This window comes from Elephantulus edwardii, unplaced genomic scaffold, assembly GCF_000299155.1.
Source record: "Elephantulus edwardii isolate Elephantulus edwardi_28Jun2011 unplaced genomic scaffold, EleEdw1.0 scaffold00064, whole genome shotgun sequence".
NCBI classification, from domain to species: Eukaryota; Metazoa; Chordata; class Mammalia; order Macroscelidea; family Macroscelididae; genus Elephantulus; species Elephantulus edwardii.
The window spans coordinates 13,345,355-13,370,717 of NW_006399814.1; the positions used below are offsets into that span (position 1 = coordinate 13,345,355).

At 42.8% G+C, this 25,363-nt stretch overlaps 1 pseudogene; it reads right to left on the reverse strand.

Moving 5' to 3' along the window:
• Positions 1-23,334: 23,334 nt before the first annotated feature.
• The window catches only part of LOC102871084, an 86,312-nt pseudogene continuing 84,283 nt past the window's right edge, over positions 23,335-25,363 (reverse strand).

The window sequence follows — 25,363 nt, forward strand, 5'->3', positions numbered from 1 at the left end:
AACGTGGGAGCATCTGTCTCTCTAATGACTGGCCGTGGCAATCTCGGCTGTTCAATATGGCTAGATGAAGAAAACATTTAATTTCAACTATGTGGGGCACTCCGAAGCCAGATCTGACAACTGTTCTATTGAACATCAGCATTTCATAATTTCCTTAGATAACAAAAAGAAGCCATTCTTACTCCCAGAGGAATATATTTACAAGGTGGGAAGTTGATAACTAGGCCACTGGAATGACAAATGGTTCTGAAACATGTTGTGAATTGACTTTGATGAACGTGCACTGCTTTGTGTGTATGAGATGGAATTTCTTTCAGAGTATCCTGTTCTTAACCTGATGGGCCTATGACAGTTGGAAAAAGGAATAAGACCTGCATCTTACTTCCTGGGCTACCTTCAAGATTGAGAGGGAGCTTCTGTGTGGGGGCCTCTGAGAGGCATGAGTGGTAGGGCGGGACACAAGAAGAAATGTAGATGGGAGGAGATACTTCATGCAGAAGTGAGATGTGCATAGGTGATAAATGGAGGGGCCTTAAAAATGGAGAACTGGGGGTGGGGCAGGGAAGACAAAGACCTCCAAATTGTGTTCTGTAGTGAAAATGGGGAGTGTTTTCTTAGACCCCTGTGCAAAGTAGAGGCCTCTCTTCTGTGGATGATCTCTCAGGATGGAATCTTCTGACTTTGGCCAACAAAGCACAGCAACCATTTGTGGGAAGCAGAAACATGCTTCTTGCCTCAGCCTTGTGGTTGTGAAGGGAGGAGGCTTAGAGGAAGGACAATAATGTTGTCTGTTTCCACCCAATAGATTCAGACTCCGGCCAACCCCGCGTGTGCCTAGTATCATTGTTCCAAACAGGTTTCAAGGCCGTGGTCTTTTGAAAGCAGATCAACAGATCTGTCTTGTGAGGTGTTTGAGGTGGGTTCTTAGTACCAATTTTTAGGCTAGTCATCAACAATTGAACTGTTTGTGTCACCCAGAGACTTATGTACTGGGCCCAACCACTTGTGGATTTTGTAGTGAAAGAATCATAAAGGCCAATTACCAGGAGTAAGAGCCCGGGACAAGGAGGTGACCCAGTCTCCTCAGAGTCCTCTGGGAGGTGGGGTTTTGTTCTCATCCTTGGGCCTTGTGTTCTCTTGTGCTTCATTCTTATCATGGATTATAACCTGGACTCTGATCCAGAAGGGCCCAGAACTCTTGCCCAGATGTTCTTATTTATGTCAAACTCCAGCTGATCCCTTCTAGGGCTACAGACTGAAGCTGTGATGGGAGGGGAGGCAAAGTAGAAATCAGAGATGTTTGCTTTCACCTCCTGAAATGGTGCATGTTCTCACTGACTGGAACAGTGAGGAAAAGCACACAGGAAGTCTGCCATGATTCTCTAAAATAATACCTTTTGCTTTAATTCTCTACCGCTTTAGTATTTTCTGACTATAAATTGTTAAATGCCTCACCCAGATTTCAAAAGTTCTTGGTAGGCCAGGCATCTACTAGAAAAGGCATTTTCTTGGGGCCCCTGGAGATCTGGCACTTTCCCAGTATTGTTCTCTCCTGGTTCTGTTGTGTGCAAAGCTCTCTGAGCGGCAACTTGTTTCATGGCTCAAAATGATGGTTTTTTATCCATGCCCTGCTCCACAATAATCTCCAGTCAGCTCATACTGGGTGAATTCCTCCTGATCTGCATGGGGGACCCCTGGGGAGAAGAGGATTTTGTGACCTATTCTCCTTGGTAGAACATATTTAACTTAAGGAGGTGGATTAAATACATTTTGTTGTGTGAGATTTCCACAATGTCTCATGAGCTGTTATAATACCAGGCTTAAAATGTCTGCCTTAAAACACTACTCAAGTCATTTCTAAGGTTCAAGGTGATTTAGTGATGTTTTTATTTCTTTATAATTCCACTCTGCAAAAGGCTGGCAGGGGTGACAGCAATCCTTGGAGGGAAGAGCTTGGCTGTCAGACACTCCCCTAAAGCCTGGTCCCTGACTCAGCCCTCTTAGTGGTCAGAGAGGCTATTCATTCTCCCCAGGGGGGTGAGAAAGGGGGAGATGGCAAAGGCAGTGTGAACACATGATTAAGGAAATGTGGATGGGCCTTGGCCCTTTGCTGTTAGTCTGTGGCTGTCACTTCACCTAAAAGCAAGACATTTGAACAGGTTGTGTACTGCTCAAAGGTGCACACCTGACAGGCATATGGGGCTAACTCGAGTCTTCACCATGACACCAACCTGTGTGTCCCTGGGTTGTGTTGACCCAACAGGTGCAGTTTTCTGATTCATAAAAAGGTCCAGGAAAAGTTAGTGGTGTGAGCTTGCAATCTGCAGTCTGGTCACAAATTGGAGCCTGATCACTGTGTAGGCCACAGTCTGTGAGATTCTATCCCAAAATAGCACCAGTGTCCCACCTCCCTACAGCCTGGTTTCTCAGCCTTTGACCTTCACCCATCAGTGTGTTTGCTAAAGAGCCCAGAGCACAGCTCACTGAGTTAGCCAGAGTTTGTTAACCAAGGCCTGCATCTCTGGCCCATTAACCACCTCCAGCGAAGTTCCTTCAGCTTTGACTTTCATCTCCTCTTGCCTCAAGGCCTGTTCCTGGCACCAAATATCCTCCTTGAGAGGTTGTGTCAGTTCCCATAGTCCTCCTGCATCCACTCTCTGCTTGTGGCCTCTAATTTTGCATCTCCACCTCTACCTACTGCAAGAGAGCTTCTCTTGGAAATCTCTCACTCATAACCTCAACCACCTCTCTTTGCCTTTTCCCATTATTCTCCCAAATGACCAACTGGGCAGGGCCTAGAGTTACTATTTTCACTTCAAAGCCTTAGCTGCATCATAACATATTTAAGCAGAAATTCTTTAAATCAACTATGCTGCCTCCAGCCAGTCTGCCAAACTTCCTGATGGATTATTGTTATTGTTATTATTGTTGTTAAGTGTCCTCCAATTGAAATGGCTTCATAGCTGTCCTCCAGCAGGCTTTCAGAGGCAGTTTCATACAGGAAGAGATTGCCCATCTTTCTCCAAAGAGCAGCTGGTGGATTTGAGTCACTTGCTTTTGGGTTTTCAGCACAGCTCCTTACCAGTAGACAACCAGAGTTCTGGTGGTCTTATGGATAGGAGCAGCAAATTCTCATTTAGCAGCTTAAAAGTTTTCCATGTAGGAATTTTTCCTAAAGGCTTCAGAAGAGCAGAGATTAGTAAATAAAAAAAAAGGATTTGAAGATAACAAAGCTGAGAAGTGCAGTCATTTAGCTATTCCTGGTATTCCCTCATCTATAATCAAGGATGCTTTCGACAGAATGTTAAATGATCCAGGAAGTATTAAAAGAAGATGGAAAGAATATACTGAATCACTGTATCAAAAGGAATTGGCAGACACAGAAGAATTTTATGAAACAACATATGAGCAAGAGCCTATGGTGACGAAAGAAAAAGTTCAGGCTGCTTTGAAGGAAATGGCAAAAAATGAGGCTCTAGGAATAGATGGTATACCAACTGAATATTTCAGCTAATAGGTGCTGCCCTGGACATGCTCACCAAGTTGTGCCAAGCAATCTGGAGAACAACCACTTGGCCAACTGAGTGGAAGAGATCTATATTTGTTCCCATCCCAAAGAAAGGTGACCCAACAGAGTGTGGAAACTATAGAACAATCTCATTGATTTCACATGCAAGCAAGATTCTACTGAAGATTGTCCAAAAACGACTGGAGCAGCACATCAGCAGAGAATTGCCAGAAGTCTAGGCTGGGTTTAGAAGGGGTCATGGTACTAGGGATATTGTAGCTGATGTTAGATGGATCTTAGCTGAAAGCAGGGAATACCAGAAGAATGTCTATCTGTGTTTCATTGACTATGCAAAGGAGTTTGACTGTGTGGATCATAACAAACTATGGCTGACTCTGAGAAGAGTGGGAGTCCCAGAACACATGATCGTTCTAATGTGAAACCTATATATATTTGGACCAGGTGGCAGCCCTCAGAACAGAGCAAGGGAACACTGCATGGTTCAAAATTGGGAAGGGCGTACACCAGGGATGCATCCTATCTCCATACCTTTTCAACCTGTATGCAGAACAGATTATCCAGGAGGCTGGGCTCTATGAGGAGAAATGTGGGGTCAAGATTGGTGGACGATTTATCAACAATCTGCATTATGCGGATGACACAACCCTGCTTGCTGAAACTGAAGAGGACCTGAAGCGCCTTCTGCAGAGTGTCAAGGACTGCAGCCTACAATATGGATTGAGGCTCAATGTCAAGAAGACAAAGATTCTCACCACTGGGCCAATTGGCAGCATCAGGATGAATGGTGAAGAGATTGAGATTGTTCACAGGTTTAGTTTGCTTGGCTCCACAGTCAACACTCTTGGCACCAATAGCCAGGAAATTAAAAGGCGCATTGCCATGGGAAAGTCTGCTGTTAGGGACCTCTCCAAAGTACTGAAGAGCGATGGTGTCTCTCTGGAGACTAAGGTGCGTCTGGTACAGGCCATGGTCTTCGCAATCATTTGTTATGCATCAGAAAGTTGGACAATGACCAAGGAGGATAGAAGGAGAATTGATGCCTTTGAGCTGTGGTGCTGGAGAAGAGTACTGAGAATACCATGGACTGCTAGGAAAACAAACAGATTCGTCCTGGAAAGGGTTAAACCGGGTGGCTCCTTGGAGACAAGGATTCTGAGGCTCTCTCTAACTTACTTTGGATATGTTGTGAGGAGGGACCAATCCTTGGAGAAGGACATCATGCTTGGGAGGGTGGAGGGACAGCGCAGGAAGGGAAGGCCCTCTATGAGGTGGATTGATTCAGTGACTGGGATAATTGGGATGGGAGTGTCAGAGACAGTGCGATTGACACAGGACAGAGTAGAGTTTAGGGCTGTTGTACATAGGGTCGCTATGAGTTGCAAGCCGCTCGATGGCACGTAACAACAACAACAACATTGCTGTTGTTGTTATGTGCCATTGAGTGGTTTGTGATTCACAGCAGCCCTATGTACAAGAGCTCTAAATCCTGCTCTGTCCTTTGCCAACATTATTGTCTCTGACACACCTACCCTCATTACCTTAGTCACTGAATAGATCCATCTCATCAAGGTTTTCCTAAGGTCAGGGATAGGGAGAGGACAAAGTCAAGGACACAAAGAAGTTTCCCAGAAACTCTTTAGCTACTAATAAAAACAAAAAAGGAAATGAACCCAGATTCACTCTTTAATCACTAGACCTTATTAGAGCCTGATTATATCATCTATCTCAGTTTACATATTCTCTTGACCTGTTATTTTTTTTTTTTTAATTGGTGATAACAGACTTTGAGAAGCTGGTGTTTGACTCATACATCTGGCGGGTTGGGAAGACTGAGGCAATTTATTGTAAACATAAATCTGGGAGAACCAAAGGTCTCCGAGCAAATGAGAGGCTGTTACAAATAGTGCTTGCTTTGTGTGATGGGTTTCGCAAACAAGATTGATCAACATTTCAATGAAGGGTGGATAAATTACCAACTGCCACTACTATCCTGATACAAACAGTGGGTTTGGTTCTCTGGGGCTAGTCCTTTTTCTCCCACAGACATGGCCGAGCCACCTGAAGAACATAAGGAAGGGAAAAGTTTATGAAATACTGGGCTTGGAAATCATAGCAAATTCAAGGTATTGATTTGCCCTGTGCTCCAGTTTTCTAGCCCCTATCTCCCTTGTTCTACTTCTGTGGAAGGCAAAAGACAAGACCAAACCAATCCAAGAGATGAAAAACCTACCAAATCCATTGCTGTGGAGTTGATTCCAATTTACCATGATCTTATATCTGCTTATGGAGCCCATATTGTTATGGAAGCTGATCACGGAACTTCTCATCTGTGGAATGCATTCCAATTGCTAACCTTTAGGTTGTGAGCTAAACTGCTTGCATCACAGTCTCCAATCCCTGAAGGAGATTTTTGAGGAAATGTCCACATTACGCAATATAAAGAACGGGATCTGTGCAGGAAACTCAGTGGTCAAAGGAAACTTCTTTTCTGTTGTAACAGTGCCCCTAGTGGACAGGAGGAGTTATTGGGGCATTTCTTCGAACTTTCATAAAGCCTTAGAAATCGTCAGTCCATTTTCTATATCCTCATAGCTGGGGTTGAGAGTTTAGTGACTGGCAGGGACCTTCCACTGTTATGTTCAATGTTTAGTTTTGCCATTTTATTATCTAAATGCCTACTCTATTTCTCTTTTATTTCTTGGTGATAATAGGACATAACTCTTTGTATACTGTCAATATCTCTTTCTAAAAATACCTTTTATTTTTTTTCTAGATTGGTTCTTCTTCATCTAGTTTGGAATTGGTGTTTTATTTGGTCATTGCTATCAGTTTACATGCTTTTTTGGGGACCAGAAATTACTATTTTTTTTCCTAAAACAGGAGAATAATAGCCACTATATTTGGCAAGCAATTTCCCCAGAATCAAAAGTCAAACTAATTTTATGATTCAGACATTAAATATATATAATTTTTTGCTTTTTCATTTTCCTTTGTAGGAAATAAGCAAAGGCCTGTCTGCATAGGCTTATCTAGAAACATAACAGAGCCATGCCAGTTCACAAAGTTTTATTTAAACTATCCAGCAATTTTTTTAAAAGACTTATACATAGATTTAAACCTTGCTTGCTAACTTAGGTGTTCTTCAGAATGATCTATATGTCATATGCTTTTGAATTCACAATTTGTAGATCTGAAATCCTTTGAGACAAGGAATGACAAGACAGCTTTCTAGTACAAAGCCTCATTGTGAGGGTTTCAAGGATAATGGGGTTGTCTCAACTCAGTGGAGTCCTTAATACTAATTTTTTGTGCTTTAGTTTTTGAGGCGTTTAAAAAACTTGTTTTGCTTAATATATTAATGTTCACTTCTAGGCTTTGAAAACTAATCCTACTTGGAAAAGAACATTTTAAATTTGAAATATGAAGCCTGTATGGTAGTGCCTTGGAATCATTAACTGTCCCTTCAATATTAATTGCCGGTATATCCATCATGGGGAACTTGTTTGTCATTAACGTGAGGGGGATGCAAAAGTAAAGAGCTCTTGGAACCCCTCCAGGGGCAATGTTGTCACTCAAAACTTTGTTCGGGAATCGATCTGACCTCAGAAATGGCCTGTACCTATTGACAAAATGACAGTTTGTAGTTTTAACAAAGCTGACGACTGGCAGTTTTAGCAAATAGAATAGGAGTCAAGTCGTTTTGTGGATGAATCAGCCAAGGAGACTCAGCTCTGGGCAGGTTTTCTGTGGATGAGTCTGATGAGGCTGAGGGGCCAAAGGGCAGAGCAGCTTGGAATCTTAGTTTCTACCAGTGATGCTGATGATTTGCAGTGTAGCCTTCAGCCATTGACCTGCTTGGAGAATGTGGCATTGCGTTTTGATGAGGTTTCTAGTTAAGAAAAAGTGAATCTACATATATTCTATACATCATGGAGATAGAGATATATATAAATACTCCCCACCCCCAGCCCCCATGCTTGTCCCCAGAGCCTTCTTGGCTTTTCTTCTTATGTGCATATTGACTTGCATGCTATTTGATTCTCTGTTGGGACTGGGAACTTTTCACTTTTCTTCTCTCAGCAATTTTACCAGTTAAATTCTAATCTGGGTCTAAAACATTTTGCAGTAAAGGCAAAGCTGGAAGAGCATCCAGTTGGAAGGAAGCTTGATCCTTTGAGACCCTTTGGGGTATTTCCACTGAATAGCATTGACTTGCATCAAGGAGCTTTATTCTTTCTCTGGAGGTCTTCTCCTGGTCTGACGGGCCAGTAGTGTGAAAACGGTCTTTTTGTTTTGGACCTACACCACCCTAATTTTTTCTAGAATGTCATCTTTCTAGTATAATGCGGAAGAAGGACAGATATGAGTTCTCATTCCTGAAAACAAAGTCTAAATTCCCATGTTGGCAGAGTTTTCAACACTAGCTCCTGACCTGACTTTCTGAGAGGCCAGGAGATTTTTTTTTGGTGATGTGATCCAGGTATATAGAACTCACTGACTTCGAGTCTGTTCTGATTCATAGGGTCCCCCCATCAGGTTTCTAAGTCCATACATTTTAACTGGAAGAGACTGTCCATCTTTCTCCCATGAAGCTGCTGGTAGATTTGAATAGCCGATGGGGGGGTGGTGGTGGTGTGTGTGGCAGGATGCTCAGCCTTTGGATTAGAAGCACGCTCACTAAGACTTGTGCCACCAGAGCTCCCTGGTCTAGGTATGTTGTTGTTGTTGTGCATCGTTGAGTCAGAACCGGCCCCTAATGGACACACCAACAGATTTTGAGAGGCAGTAAATCTCATGGGAGGAGGCTGCAGATAGTAGATTTGAACTGCGTTCCTTTAGGTTTGCAGCACAGCTTCTTACCTCTATACTGCTAGAGCTCTGCGCTGTAGGTATAGGAATATCTAACTCACTATATTCTTCAATAAATTCAATTCAACAAACACTTATTGAGTGAGAGCTCTGTAAAATTACCATGGAAACCCAAGTGGAATCTTTAAAATACTCAGGGGGAATTGTTCAAAGTCTCCACTTTCCATAGACACTTCAGTGCACAGGCAGGGTGCATTTTAGTGCAACTCAAGATTGGCTGCTTGCTGATGTTCAGTCCAATTAGCAGAAAGGGGAAAACAGATGGAGAAAAACGTGCAATGTTTTTTGTTCCTGATGGTGTAATGTGGAGCTCCTGAGGAAGAAAGGTTATGAAGAGGGGCTTTGATTTCTGTTGGAGCAAAGAGCTGAGTTCAGCTGATAGTATCTTCACCCACACACTCTGTGCCAGGGCAGGGCCTACAAAGGGAAGCCTGGGTGCCCAGTGACAGCCTTATCTGTGGCACCTTGCAGCACAGTGGGGGACCATGGGCTCCAGAAGATCAAAGACTCGATTGTGTGAGACACTCATCACACAGCAGGATAGGGCTTGTCCCTGACACCAATGCTAGAGAGCCACAGAATGAATCATGAGCCTGAGGGGGTCTTGGAAAAAACACAAGACTCCATGCTGCGGAGCTTTAAGTAAAACAGCAACAGCGGTTCCAAGTGCTTCAGAAGTTTCAACTTAAAGAGGAAGCTGTGACATTTAACATCATTGTAATGATTAGAAATCTTTAGGCTGTAAAGAAACCAAAAACCCCAGCAAATTGGTTCAAATCATAAAGGAAATCTGGTTTAGTTCACAGAAGAATTCAGATCTGAGTTCAAGTGAGAACTGATCCAGGATCCAATGATGTAACCACGAACAATTTCTTTTAGTTCTGCTGTTCTTTCTTTGGCTGGTGTTCTAGGTGAGTCCAAGCTGCCTGAGTTTCCAAGGGTTTCCTTCATATCTACTGGGAAGGAGAAATGATCTTTGTTTCAACTTTCTCCACAATTCCTGAACGTCATCTTGACTGGGTTGGCTTGAACCTTGTGCCCATTCCTGAATCAATCTGTAGCAGATCACAGGGGCTCACATGGATACCTTTGGGGTCCAGTTTGGGGTTTTGGTGTTGTTTTTTTTTCCCCCTGAAGATCAAATGGAAATAAGGAGCTCTTTGTTAGAGAAGGAAAGGATTCCTGAAAGGAAACAACAACGTTCCCTTAATGTTAACAACATAGTTTAGCAAAGGAATGACTTGAGTTGCCCCTGCACAATGTCTCTGCTGCTAGTTTTTAATTATAGACAATGATAAACAATAACTTAGATTCATAGATGCCAGCAGCTCAGCTATAGTTTCTTAAGGAATTTTAACTATCGGATCTCAAAGACTCCAATCTGTCTTGCATGGCATATTCTTATATGATTTAATTGTCACACAAACCCCTCAGTTCTTCATCAAGACTTTTGTTTAGGTGGAGAAACAGAAGAAGAGAGAAATCAGATGATTTGCTAACAGAAAGTCATGAAGTCATTACAGTCAAGTACAGTCAACATTTGAACCTAAATCTGTAATCTCAGGGCTCATGTATTTCAAGGTATGGTATCAGAACCACCCACTATGTTATTAATATTGCAGGGTAAGAATTTTCCACCAAAAGTTTTAGAATTTGTCTGGACTCTGGCTTTTCTGGAGAAATGTTTTCCATGTTCCTGGGCTCTACGCCTCCTCTTGTCATTGCCCCATCATGAGACCTTAGGGCACAGTTTGTCTATTCTGGACCCTCAGCTCCCTCACTTGGGAATTTGGACTAGGTAGTCTTTTCGATAATTTGCAATTCCTATAACCCAGGACGCCCTGAGTGTAAAGTGTGCTTGGAATTCTTTGCTCCTGCTAGGCACAAGACAAGCCTTCCCTTGGCCCCCAAACCCCAAGTATACTTCTTCCTGGAGAGGAATGTTTAAATATCTTCTTTGCCAATCTCAAAGAATGTGAAAAAACCAAACCAAACAAAGCTGATTTCACCTCCTGGTGGCCCCATGTATAGTAGAGTACTACTGTGCTCCATACACATTATGAGGCTGTGCTCGATTCGAACTACTAACTTTTCGTTAGTAGCTGAGCAAAGAATGTATAGAGGGCAAACCAAGCATGCCCAAGGATGACTTCCTAGCAAGTCTTCCTGAGCCACGTGGCACTCATTATGGCTTCTGGTCCTCACTGTGGGTCTTCTGTTACATTTAGGCAAGCATTCTCTCTGAAAGTTCTGCTTCCGCCCCAAGGTATTCATGTGTCTTTTGGGAATACTTCAGGGCCTCACTGGCCACTAGTCCATAGGATTAATGTGGAAGACACAATTCCCTTCTCTCATTCTTTCAATCTCTAGAGGCAGAAACAGTTTAACTTTTAGTAGCTTGCTGCTTTTGTCCAGTGAAGCTATTGTGCTGTCATTTGAACCTGTTTCCTTTGAGACATCATCCGAGCCCAAGAGTGTTGCTCCATTGCTCTGAATGTACCAACCTTCTCTTACTGCAAATAATCTGCCCCACAGCAGATACATCTGTGACTTCATTTCTTCTCCATTTGTGTGTGTATTCAAGTCACTACCTTTGAAGATAGCTTTTGTTTCTGTATTTATCATTTCCATTTTCATTTCAGGAACATTGATTTTTCTTCCCCTTGTGCATGTCTGCCCCAGGGTGGTTGATGACGGTGGTGAGCCAGCATCTGTGATGCTGTCAGGACTTTGGGAAGCTGAAGTATGGCGATTAGGGATGACACTCCTGACAGTGGCTGAGTGCATCTGGCCCCATGTCTGTCTGTTCAGAGTGCTCCACAGGACAGGTCACTGTGTCCATGGCTATCACTTTGGCCAAAAACAGGATGATTGTGAATTTTTTTCAAATTATTGAATTGCTTTGCTACCCTGAGGACTCTTTGGAGGTAAAAGGATATAGACCTCTGTACACAGAAGACTCCGATGGCAAAATGCTGTCTTGACATTCCAAGACCTTCTGGAGATCCTGAAAAGTTCAGGGCAACATGGTCCATCTTGGTGTGGGTCTATTTGTCTCAAAGATGTGGGTGGCTTAAGGGGTCAGAAAGGGGTGGGGTTTCCAAAGATATCACAGGCCAATTCTGAGTTGAGAAGTGTGAGGCTCTCTTCTTAAATATAGAAGTATTTCCTCCACCATATCTCACGTATACCTTAGACTTGCTCTCAATCATGTGAACTAGTAGAGGATCTCCTCACTCAGTACTAGTTTAGCTGTAAAGATTGGCCTGTAGGAAAATGCAGCACCTGAAGCCACAGCACAGAGCAGAGGGAATGGAATTTTGAGTTTTCTTTCACCATCCTAGAGCTTCAGGTTTCTCTCCTCAAGAGGTAGGGTTCGGTGGTCCTTTGGGATTTTCTGCCTCTTTGCAGTGTATTAAATGATAGACGGGATGCCACTGGTGTCCTACTCCCATCTCCTTTTAGTTAATGTCCCCAAACCCTGACTGCTAACAAGCCACACAGGCAAAATCTTGTTGAAGACTATTAAAAAAATGGCTGGAACAGTACATTGACAGAGAACTGCCAGAAATATAAGCTGGGTTTAGAAGAGGCTGTGGCACTAGGGACATCACTGCCAATGTCTGATGGATCTTGGCTGAAAGCAGAGAGCACCAGAGGAATGTCTATCTGTATTACATTGACTATGCAAAGGCATTTGACTGTGTGGATCACAACAAATTGTGGATAACCTTGAGAAGAATGGGAATCCCAGAACATGTGATCGTGTTTTGGTGAGACCTATACTTGAACCAGGAAGCAGTCCTCAGAACAGAGCAAGGGAATATTGCGTGGTTCAAAATCAGGAAAGGAGTATGTCAGGAATGCATCCTGTTTCCATACTTTTTCAATCTATATGCAGAATAGATCATTTGGGAAGCTGGGCTTTATGAAAAGGAATGTGGCATCAGGATTGGAGGAAGACTCATCAGCAACCTATGTTATGCAGATGATACAACTTGCTTGCTGAAACTGATAAAGACCTGAAGCACTTGCTGCAGAAGGTCAAGGACTATCGTCTTTAATATGAATTGAAGCTAAACATCAAGAAAATAAAGATTCTCGCCAGTGGGCCAATTGGCAGCACCATGATATATGGAGAAGAGATTGAGATTGTTAGCAATTCAGCTTGATTGGGTCTACAATCAACACTCTTGGTACCAGCAGTCAGGAAATCAAAAGACTAGATTAGGAAAGTCTATTGATAGGAATTTCTCCAGAGTGCTAAAGAGCAAAGATATCAGTCAAGAGATTAAGGTGTGCCTGTTAGGCCATAGTCTTCACAATTACTTGCAATGCATCAGAGAGCTGGACAATAAGTAAGGATGACAGAAGAATTGTTGCCTTTGAATTGTGGTTCTGGAGAAGAGTATTGAAAAGAAAACAAATAGGCCTGTCCTGAAGAGGGTGAAACCAAATTGCTCTCTCGAGGCAAAGATTCTGAAGCTTCTTCTCACCTACTTTGAGCATGTTGCCAGGAGGGACCATCATGCATGGAAGGGTGGAGGGACAATGCAAGAGAGGAGAACCTTGGATAAGATGAATTGACACAGTGACTGGGGTAATAAGGGCAGGTATGTTGGAGACAGTGAGATTGACTCAGGATAGGACAGAATTCAGAGCTATTGTACATAGGGTCACTATGAGTCACAGTTGACTTGACAGCACATAACAACAACAAATGGAGGTTACCTTGCCCTAAAAGTTTGAGCACCTGCTCACCTCAGGGGATCAAGCCAGGGTCAATGATTGATTGACATACCCATTACCTCAGGGTAAGAGCAGCTTTGTTGAGAAGGTTTGTACTTCAATGCAGGCCACGGGACCAGCCTGAAGTGACTGAGGCTGTAGCCACCACCTGTTTGCTTTCCCCCCTACCCGGCTTCTTACTTCCTTTCTCCTGAGAATATATGTTCAGTACATCATATAAACTCACATCCTTGTCTTAGGTCCTGCTTCTAGGAAATCCAGGATACCTTTACTTCTTAATTATGTAGTGCTGCTGCAATAGAAATAATACAAGAGGGTGAAATTTATTTTCTCACTGTTTAGGATGCCAGAAGTCCAAATTTGGGGCATTAGCTTCAGGGAAAGGCTTTCTCTATCTGCTGGCTTTGGGGGAAGGTCTTTGTTTTTATTCTCTATCAGGAGGCCTTGCATTCCTTGAAGGTCACAATGTATCATAGTTCCAGTACTCCCCTTCTTCTGGGAAGTTCCTAGTGCAGGAATCCTGGCTCTTCTTTCTTTATGATTCAGAATTCTCTCCTCTTCTGCTCACATTGCTCTCTTTTTATTTCTTGGACGGTAAAACATGGTGAACCCCACACTCCTGTTCAAGGCTGTGACCTGAGTAAAGGGATTGCATCTCACCATAATCTTGCTTCCATAACATCACAAACATAACCTAATCATCATGAATAGAATTTAATCCTACTTTAAGGGCTTTCATGTGCCCACTTGATTGAAGTAATGGTATTTTCAATCACCTCATATACATGCAAAATCTAGACAATGAATAAAAAAGACAGAAGGATAAGTGATGCACTTGAATTATGTTGTTGGTGAAGAATATTGACTGTCCCACAGGTTTCCACAGAACAAATAAATCTGTCTTGGGAGCAGAGCCTTCGAAGCAAGGATATGAGGCACCTTCTTACATAATTTGGACATGTTTTCAAGAGGAATAAGTTACTGGAAAAGGTTATAGGGCTTGGTATGGTAGAGGGCTAGTTAAAAAATAGGAAGACTCTCAACAAGATGGATTGACATAGTAACTGGGCTGCAACAGTGGGCTTGAACATTATAATTGTGAGGATAGTGCAGGACCTGGAAGTGTTTCATTGTGTTGTACTTAGAGTTGCTGCTGAGTTGGAACCAACTCACGGACACTTAATAACACAATCCTACCTCATTAACATATAAAGATCTTGATTTACAACACTTGACAACATGGAGGACAATTACTTCAGATCACTACTGGAAAATACCCACACTATCCTGGGCATTGTGGAATGGCCAAGTCAACACACATTTTGGGTAGGCACAATTGAATTCACAAGAGTTACCGTCAACCACAGTTGTGCTGTCAGTATCGGATTGCTTGGGAACCCGTTAATGGTGTGTGTGTCTCCTCTGTTCCTTCTAAGTCATGCCAACCCATTCTCTTTGGCTTCTCTCACTTTATTTCACTTTCTTCCCTTCACTGTTCCATTTGCCTGCACACATACTTTTCCACCCACTCACTCATCCATTCACCCTTCCATCCATCCGCCCACCAGCCATTCATCCAGAGATTGAGTTTCAAACTCTCCCATATGGTAGGAGGATCAGGATTCAGATTTTTGCCAGATGGAGACCACTTGGGGCAGTCTTATTCCTCTAACTGGACTTATTTCTGCTCTTTTTAGAGAATGAATAAGGTTTAGAAACAGAGAAGTGGGTGTCACAGCTGTCAGCCAAGAAGAGCCCCTGTGTGGGAAGTGGCCATGTGGATCCAGCACCAACAACTTTGGTAATACTCTACCATGTCATGTGCTTGCTTTCCTAGAAGCTCCACCACCTGGTCTTGGGTCACTGGTAGAAGCGGGAGAGGGAGTGCTTTTCGCTTATAAATAGTGTAAGAAAAATCGAGGTGAATTATCCAGCTGCTGCATGAGTGCTTTATTGATTACAGAGCGCCAATCAAATTAGCTGTCAGAAGAGAATGCAGATGGCACCATGTGGAATGGATTTTCTATATCCCCTAATTGCATTATTTCAATCAGCGGGTGAACATGGAGTGGCCTGCGGTAGGGTTTGGGAGATGGGAGTGTGGGGGTGGTGTGTCAACTCATACTATCTGGACCAGGTGGAAGATTTGTGGTTTAAGTGTCACAAACACTTTAAGAACAAGATTGAGGCATTAACGAAATGGGTCTGGATTACTTTATGGATTGAATGCAAGGAAGGGGTATGTTTTTTACAGGAGAGAATGCCTCTCCCATCCCTGGAGCTTTGAGAATTGCCAATCCCCAGTATAAGCAGACTGAAAGAACCCTCTTCTCTGTTTTGAAGGTGGTCTTGCTTTGTAGTTAAGCATTTGTGTTCCAATCCAAATCTCAGCCCCATTCCTTATTAGCTGAGTGATCTTTGGTGTTTGACTTATATCTCGGAGCCTCTATTTCTTCATTATTAGAATAGAATACTGATAGAGCTTTCCTCATGTAGTTATTGTCAGGATTAAAGTAAATTGAATACAGAGAATGTTTAGCATAATGCCTGCCATATTGCTGGTGCTCAAAGACAAGCTCTTGCCTTACCTTTGGGAACTAGACCATTTAGAATGGATTTCAGATTAAAGAGTAGAATAGCTGATTTATTAATGGTTGTTGCTGTTGTTAGACAGCATCAAGCCAACTCTGACTCATAATGACTCATAGCACAACAGATCGAAACCTTGCTCAATCCTGTGCCAAGAACTCAAGCGCACAATTTTTGTTCTTCCTATGAGAGTTTATGAAGATTGGATTGACTCTTCCTCTGATCATTAAAATGTCACATGCATATCTTGCTCTAAGACGTAACCTGGTAAAGACTTCGTTCTTTGTTGTTGGTGTATTTGGCTTTTGGAACTACTTTTGTCCCTCTCAGGACCCAGCATCCACTCTCAGATTCATGTCCATGATAATGCAAAATCTCCTCAATCAAAACATTGTTTCATGTTAAGCAAACAAATGAACTAAAAACCCAGAGTCACCTTTGGCTTCTTAGGCCAAGCATTAGCGAACTTTTAGATGATCTGCACTTGCTGTTGGTTTGTAAGTTTTCTCTCTGGGCTATGTAATTGTGAAAGGAATCTAATAGAACTTTGGGTTTGATACTCAGAAAAAAAAAAAGGCAGGCAGCTATGCTGCCATCTTGTCCTGAGGGGATCCAAGCAGTGCAACCGCCTCCATAGTGGTGTGATGCTGGTTAGAGACCAGTGGTCCAGCCTAATGTGACTCGCAACAGCAAGTTGTCTCTATATCAGGACTACTACGGTTCTCAGCTGAGGTCTCCATGAAGTTCTGAAAAAGAGCTGGACGGGAGTGAGGAGGAAGGGTTGATAAGATCCAGGCAGCCTTACTCTATTTTCAGAGATAATGATGCCTAGTTGAATGTAAAAGTCATCAGTTGTCTCCTATGTGGGGTAGTATCCATGACTCCTTTGTACTATATCTGCAGCTTCAGTTTCCAGTTGATCACTTCCTCTTGTCACCAAAGTCCTTCATCTCATCTCTCAGCTAGCTCTACCATGGCCTGTATCTTTTCTTAGTGAAGTGCTTCCCCCCCCCCCCCAGAAGGAAGTAGGTAATACTTTAGTGGCAATCAGAGATTTGCATCATAGATCCACTTACCATTTAGAGAAGCTGCATAAATTCTTTGGGTCAGAAAGATAGCTACTTTCATCACCACCAGCAGGCCAAGTAAAGTAGGTGGTGCATACAGAAGAAAAGAATTAGGATCTTGTTCAAACTGTAAAGATTTATTCATGTGTTCCATCCTTGGACACTAGAATTTCAAACCTGGCCTTGGCCAGATCTTTACAACCTAGGCCTCAACTAAGGTCTACCCGTGTCTTCATTCCATATCGATCACAAGAAACCTGGCAATCAAGTTAAGGGCATAAGATAGTCTTTGTTTTATAAGAAACACACACATAAATAAGTAAACCTCAGTAAGTTCACAGTTCAGAGAACTGAACTCTTCAGAGAGCAAATTCCAAGGAAATCTAATTAGAAAGCCTATAATCCAATAAGACTCTGCTCTGGAGCTGGGAGAGGCTGGGAAATAGAAGCTTGATGATTCTGTACATTTGGCTTGGTGGGAATCACCAGAAAAGTAGTCCAGCTGGGATGAAGATGAATTATTTCTACCCAAAGGACCAGAGACAGAAATGAACATATCCCTAGAGCCACTGTGTTACCTTAAGTCCTGTGAAATTCAGATACTTTGTCTAGGAAAATCCTGATTGTGTCCTTGCAACTGACAAGAAAGCCACAGGAAACTAACCTTTTATATAAATACCCTGTGTTAGTTTGAAGTGAAAGCTGTATGGTACCTTAAGCAAAAAAGGACTCTCTTGTAACTAAGAGAATAATTGAAGACTAACCTCTCAATTAATGCATATAACCTTTCACAATACCCTAAGCTAAAGTAGAACCAATTCTCTTTTCTATAACATTTCTGAAAGAAGATGGTTTTTCTCTTAGCCTGGCAATTAACAAGATATCATTATGAATAGATAGGGCATAGTGTGTGATGTGTAGCTTCTCTTCATCAGAGCCTGTGGTCTAGAGCTAACCACAGAAGTAGGTTGCATGTGTGAACACTGTTGGATTAAAGAATTGATATTCTGGACTTGAAATCAGTCTTATGTGACTTCTCTGTCATGGTCTTGACTCTTACAATCTATCTTCCACACTGTGAGCAAAAAGACTTTTCTAGAACATAACTGAACATGCCCTTCATGGTTTCCATTCCTCAGTGATAAAAATGCACATCTCCTTAAGCAATCTTTAATGTGATCTTCAAGGCCTTGCATGTTTTGCTCCTGGTTCTCTCTAATTTCCATACAGCATAATCCAGCCTCCTTGTCACCTGCTAAGGTTGAGACCAGGGATGATGAAGTGCAGAAAAGAAGTGGCTCTACCAATTTATTGCCTTTTTCTGCATTTTCAGCATTAGAGGCAGAAGCCCTGTCTTACAGTCAGAAAATTTGTCATGGCGGAGTGAATGTGAGCCTTGGCAATTCTGTATGATTTAGCTGTGTTTTCTCTCCTCTTCTTTCTGGTAGACAGAGCATTAGAGAGGTCTTCAGGAAATACTTCCCTGATGTTTAGGAGCATATAAATGGAAGAGTAGTAAAAATAAAGTCCACAACCATTACAATGATGTAGGATACCTTCTCGGCTTGTAGAGGCCCCAGCTTGCTTATGACAAAATAGATCTACACTGGCAGGCCGGCAAAGACATTTTTCTACTGTTGCAACTGCAAATAAATCTTCAGACCCTCATTAATAGACTATGAGTCAGAGGCAGGAAAGAAACAGCAGTGATTAACAATGACAAAGGTTGCTGGTGACTGGGTATATACTTTGGTGGAGAAGATGGGGTGGGGGTGGAAGGAGAAGCCAGCATAGAAGATACTGTAGCCTGTTCCTAAATTTGTGTGGATTGTGGAGAGATGCCAGCATGATGCATAGTGGTGGTGGCTGCAGTGTGAGTGGCTGTAGATGTATCTTTGACTCATAGTGGACTCAGTACAATGGTGCCTAGTGCTGCCTGGTCTTAATGATCCCTGTTATGTTTGAGCCCTTTGTTGCTGTCATTGTGACAATGGATCTCACTGAGGGTTTCCTTTCACCTTCTTTACCAAACATTGATGTCCTTATCCAGCAATGACCTCTCCAAAACAAGAAAGCCAAAGCCTTGGAAGATATTCTGTGAGCTATAGGGTTTCCATTGGCTGGTTTTCAAAAGTGAATTGCCAGGGCTTTCTTCCTCATCTGTGTTAGTTTGGAAGATTAGCTGGAACCTGTTCACCCCTAAATGACCCCACTAGTTTATGAAATTCAATGATATAGTTTCCAGCATCATAACAACACAAAGGACAACATAATAGGATACACTGGACTATTCTGTGTTTCTTATGCCTCTCTAGGGGATTGACTTTTGATATGTGTAAATGAAGAGGGTCTTTGCTGTTGGAAGGATGGTAGGAGGAGGGCACACTTCTTGATGTGGAGCCTCCTTTGACAGCTCTGTGAGGGCTTCCTGCACACATGAATTCCTGGGCTTGGCTGTGCTGTGCTGTGGTGTTGGAGAAGATTATTGAATATCTCATGATCTTCCAAGAGAACAAACAGGGGGGAAAAAGTACTGGAGAAAGGGAAACCAGGGTGCTCCTTGGAGGCAAAGATGATAAAACTCCATCTCATATACTTTGGGACTGTAGTTAGGGGCGGCCAGTCCTTGGAGAAGGACATCATGCTTGGAAGATGGAGGATCAGCGTAAGAGAAGATGACTCTCAATGAGATGAATTGACAGTGTCAGTAATGAGTTTAAGAGTGTCAGAGATGGTGAGGATGACACAGAATAAGGTAACGTTCAGATCTGTTTTTCTTAGGGTCTCTTTGAGTCATAGCCAACTCAACAGTCCTTAACAACAACAATAACAACAACAACAACAACTTGTACCTAACTTGAACTGTTCACGAAAGAATAAAATTAAGTACTTGAACATTTTGTTGTTGTTCTGTACCATCAAGTCAAGTATAACTCAGTGACCCTATGAGCAACAGATCTGAACCCTGTCCTGTTACGTGTCATCCTTATCGTCTGTGACATACTTGAGTCCATTGTTGCATTCACTATTTCAATCCATCTTATTGAGAGTATTTCTCTAACTTTCCAAGAATGATGTCCTTTTGCAAGGAATAGCCTCTCCTAACAATACATCCAAAGTATGTGAGACAAAATTTTGTCATTGTTGCCTCCAAAGAACATCTTGGCTGTACTTTCTTCAAGACATATCTATTTGTTCTTTTGACAGTCCATGTGATAGTCAATATTCTTCTCCAAATCTCAGTTTAAAGCCACCACTTCTTAGGTCGTCCTTATTAATTTTCCACTTCTCAGATGCGTAGCAAGTGATTGAAAAGACTGTGGACTGAAATAGGCATACCTTAGTCCTCAAACTGGTTATTATTGCTCCTCAGTAGTTTGGAGAGGTCCCTGACTGCAGGCTTTCCCAGTGCAGCAATACATCTCCTGGTCTCCTGACTGCTGGTACCAATGGTGCTGATTCTGGATCCAAGTTAAGATGAAGTCATTGACAATTGCAATCTTTTCTTCATCTATCATCATGTTGCCTATTGATCCAGTGGTGAGACTTTTTGTTTTCTTGGTGTTAAGATGTAATCTATATTGAAGGCTGTAGTCTTTGATCATCTGTAGCAAGCACTTCAAGGCTCCCTCACTTTCAACAGGAAAGGTTGGGAAATCTGCCTAATAAAGGTTATTGATGAATCTTTCTCCAAACCTGATGCCATATACTTACACACAGAGTCCAGCTTCTCAAATAATTTTTCTCAGCATACAGACTGAATAGATACAGAGAGAATATAAAACCCTGAAAAATACACTTTTAATTTTTTTTTTCTTTTTCTACTAGATGTGCAAAATGCGATAATGGTTACCCATGGTGGACGGTGTTTGGTGGAGCTTCCCAATAAAACAAGCTTGGAAGCAGGAGTGACATCCACTTCTGAAATGACTTGCCTCTGGAAATTCTATGAGCATGAAGAAACAACCGAAGTTATACAACTGTTCAGGTCTTTTGTTCATAGGGTCGGTACGAGTTATCTATGACTCAACGGCACTTAACAACAACAACAACATAACAACTAGTTTACTTACAAAATCAGAATATATTGTTTTCAAGAACAAATTCTTTCCATTTCCCTCACCCCCCCACATCAAATTGTTCGATCCCATAATTAATCCCTCCCTCTACCTGTACATCCTCATCCCTCTGTTTCCACCCTCCCCCACCCCTCTTGGATCCTTTTACTCATTCTACAATAATAGTTTTATACAGCATTTATCCTTGTAGGTCCAAGTTGGTTCACTCAGAATAATACTCTCCAGTCTCTCCCAAGTTAGGTAATAATTTACAAAATCACTGCTCCTGCATGCTGCATGAATCTTGTTGTTTTCTCTCGTTCTGTTCGCACAACTTCCTCTTGGTCCAGGTATAGGTTTCACATGAACACAATTAATGTTGTGAGATTCTCATACTTCTCAATGTTGGCCATAATTTGTTATAATACACACAGTCAAATGCCTTTGAATATTCAATAAAGCACAAATAGACATTTTTCTGGTATTCTTTGTATTCAGACAAGATTCCTCTAACATCATCAATGATGTGACTGGTCTATGGACTCTTCTAAACCCAGTTTGTATTTTTGGCAGTTCTCTATGTGCTATTCTGTTTTTGAATAGTTGTCAGAAATATTTTGCTTACATGTGATATTAAAGATTTAATAATTTCCACATGGTGTTGGATCACCTTTTATGGGAATAGTAACAGTGGATCTCTTCCAGTCAGTTGACGAGGCAGCTGTCCTCAAAATTTCCTGGCATAGACTGGTGAGCATTTCTAGGGCTGCATCTGTGAGCTGGAATATGTTAATTGGTATCCTATCAATTCTTGGGGCCTTATTTTTTTGCCAATGCCTTTAATGAAGCTTGAACCTCTTCATTCATTACCATTGGCTCTTGATCATATAGTACTTCTTGAAGTATTTCAGTGTCAGCCAGTTCTTTCTGGTACAGTGTATTCCCTCCATGTTCTTTTGATACTTTCTGGATCATTCAAGATTTTTGATTACAACAACTCTCAGTATTTCAACTTGAGGCTTGAATTTGTTTTTCAGTTCTTTTAGCTTGAGAAGTGCTAAATGAAGCCTTCCCCTTTAAATTTTTAAATTTCAGCTCTCTGCATATTCTATTATACTTTGTCTTCTCGAACTGCCCTTTGAAATCTTCCATTCAGGTCTTCAGCATCTCTTCCCTTTGTTTTGGCCTCTTAATGCTCATTTTAAGAGTCTTTTCTCATATCCATTCTTATTTCCAATCCCCCTTCTTTTCTGTATTTGTAATGATCTTCTGTTCTCTTAATGGATGATAATCCTTGATGTCATCCCACAATTCATCTGGTCTTTGATCATTGGTATTCAGTGCTTCAAATCTATTCTTTAAAAAAAAATTTGGCAGGATCTTGTGTGCTTACTTCGCCACTAACCTGGGGCCCCTGGGGACACTTTATGGCCACTGTCTTTGGCAATGACGGGATCTCTGTAGATGCCTGGCACTTTGGGGGAGCAGAAGCTGATTTGTGGCTGGCTAATCACCATATGGACACCTGACTATAGCCATCTTCCCACATCCAAGACATGGCTGCATACAAGTCCACCCATCTCTGGGTCCCACTCTGGTTGTCCCCGACCTGGAACTCAGCATTCTGAGGGGGCAAGCAGGCTCTGTGGTCTCCAGGTCCCCAAACAGCTCATGGGGAAGCACATCCATCATGGCCCAGAGCTCAGGAGGCCCCTCTGGGGAAATGGTGGGCTGGTGGGCTCCAGCATATATCCAGGTGTATAAGGTGTACCGCAAGTTTACAAGTCTGTCCCCAGAACGGGGTAGTGGATGGAACACACGCTTCTGGGCTCCCTCACCTTGCACTACTCCCTTTTCCAGCAGTACCAGTTTGTGGAAGTCCCTGATAGCCACTATATCCAAAAGACTGAGCTCTATTAAGTGGCAAAGATCATCAGCACCTTTCTACAGAGTGAGGGGGCCTGATCTAGCTATAGCCATGGCCTCCAACTCCCGTCCTCAGTAGCAGCTCTGGGTCAGGCTGCTGGTCTCCCATGTATGGCATAGGCTATAGAGAAGCCAGAGCAGGCCAGGGCCAGGCTTGCAGGTTCTGCTTTAGGGTCAAAAATCTGAGGTCAGTTGTGGCAGCAGGAGGACAGAGGGTCTGAGCCAGGCCACATGGTGCCTGTCACTATTTTCCACTGTTTGACATCGGAGAAATAGATGCACTGGTGTCACCCTGCCTGCACTGTCTCACTGTTGGGTTGTCCCTTGGTGGGGTGTGGGGGCAGCGGATGGAATCTGGGCCCTCAGATCTGAGCTGGTGGGGACACTGTGTGTTGTGTGGTGAAGTCACTACATGGGCCAGCCAATAATGATGAGCAGGTCTGGTACCCAAGGACCAAGACCAACAGTCTTTCACTCCTGCCCCTGTGGACTCTGGCTCAGCAGTGCCTCTGCCAGGGTAGCTCCTCCTGGAGGGATAAGGCCCTGCTCAATAGGGGTGGAATTTGCACTGGGCCCTCAAGAGCTTGATCTGATCCTCTGCTTATTCTCCTCAAACTTCTTGTGCAGCTGCGCCAGACACTCCATCTTGGTCTCGCCATGCTGACAGGCATAGAAGTTGGGCTGCTCCTTGTGGGCATGCTTCTGCTTCTCCTTCACCAGCACCGGTAGGTTGGCGGCCTCTGATCAGGACAGCATGTACCACCGGCCACAGTACGTCGCCTTCACCCAGCCTTCCCCATCAGGGACACCCTCCTACCCCCCTTGGCCTTTGCCTCCTCCTCCATGGCCTCCTCCTCAACTATCTTCTTGTCCTTTGCCTCCATGAAGGTGTCCACTTTGGGCCTCAGGCCCTCGGGGTCTAGCAGTGAGTCTGTACACTCACTGATCCACTTGTTAACTCCAGTCTCCACAGGGTAACTCTTGGTCAAGACCAGCTGAAGGCCCTTCAAGGCCAAGGAAGCTGACACTGCGGGAGCTTCTGGAACACACTGACATTGACTCTTTAGGGCTCTCAGTTGAGGTCTGGCTTCTCCTGTAACTCCACAGAGTGGAAGGAGCCCCAGAGCGAGAGTAGGCGGGTCAGACACGCCTTTGAACAGGACTGAAGCACAATGAGGACAAAAGGTCCACTTCTGAGGCCAAGTAGACCGAGTGCCTTCGAGAACTCTGCACTCTCCCTTAGAGGTAATGAGAAGCCTGCTGCTTTTCAGAGAACTTGACTGAAATGACTGAGAAGCCTGGCGGGCTGGGGAGCTGCTCGTCAGCTTCTCTCACTGTATGCTTACTCCTGTGCGCCACCATCTTGCTTCAAATATATATTTAAGATGATGTTTAAATTCAAGTAGGACAGACACAAGATTGGATTTGGGTTCTGGTGGACTTGTTTTGATTTTCTTCAGCCTCCATTTGAATTTGCATATAAGTAATTGATGATCTGTTCCATAGTCAGCACCTGGCCTGGCACGGACTGCTGAGATTAAGCGTCTCAAAAGATTCCCTTTACAGATGTAGTCAACCTGAATCCTATGCAGTCCATCAGTTGAGCTTTATGTGTAAAGTCACTGTTTGTATTTTTTAAAAAGATTCTTGTATGAATAAATCACTAAACTTACAAAATTTGATTATTGTATTTCCAACCTCTTCTCAGTCACAAAGTGCATGTTTTCTGACTTGGATTATTCCTTTTTGATGGTTTCCAACTTTTACATTCCAGGCAATTAATTATTAATTATCATTAATGTATCTTGATTGTTCTGTGTACAGATTGAAAAAGTATGGGTATAGGACACATCCCTGACGTACACCCTTCTCAATTTTGAATCACGCAGTGTTTCCTTGCTCTGTTCTGACTTCTGTCTCCTGATCCTAGTGCAGGTTTCACATAAGCATGATCAAGTGTTCTGGGATTCCCATTCTTCACTGAGTCAGCCACAGTTTGTTGTGATCCACACAGTCAAATGCCTTTGTGTAATCAATGAAACACAAATAGACATTCCTCTGGTACTCCCTGCTTTCAGCCAAGATCCATCTGACATTAGCTATCATATCCCTAGTACCACGACCTTTTTGAAACCCAGCCTACACTTCCGGAAGTTCCCTGTTGATGGGCTGTTCCAGTTGTTTTTGTATAATTTTCAGCAAAATTTTACGTGAATGTGATGTTATTGATACTGTTCAATAAGTTCCTTACTCAGTTTACCTATCTTTGGATGTCAAAAATATAGATTTATTCTAGACAGTTGGTCAGGTGGTTGTTCTCCAGATTTCTTGGCATAACTTGGTGAGCACATGTATTCAGAATAGATTATATGTAAGGCTGGACTCTGGTGAGGAGGAATGTGGCATCAGGATTGGAGGAAGACTCATCAATAGTTTGTATTATGCAGATGACATAACCCTACTTACTGAAACTGAGGAAGACCCGAAGTGCTTCAAATGACAGTTGTTGTTGTTGTTGTTATTATGTGCCGTCGAGTCGCTTACGACTCATAGCGACCCTATGTACAACAGCCCTA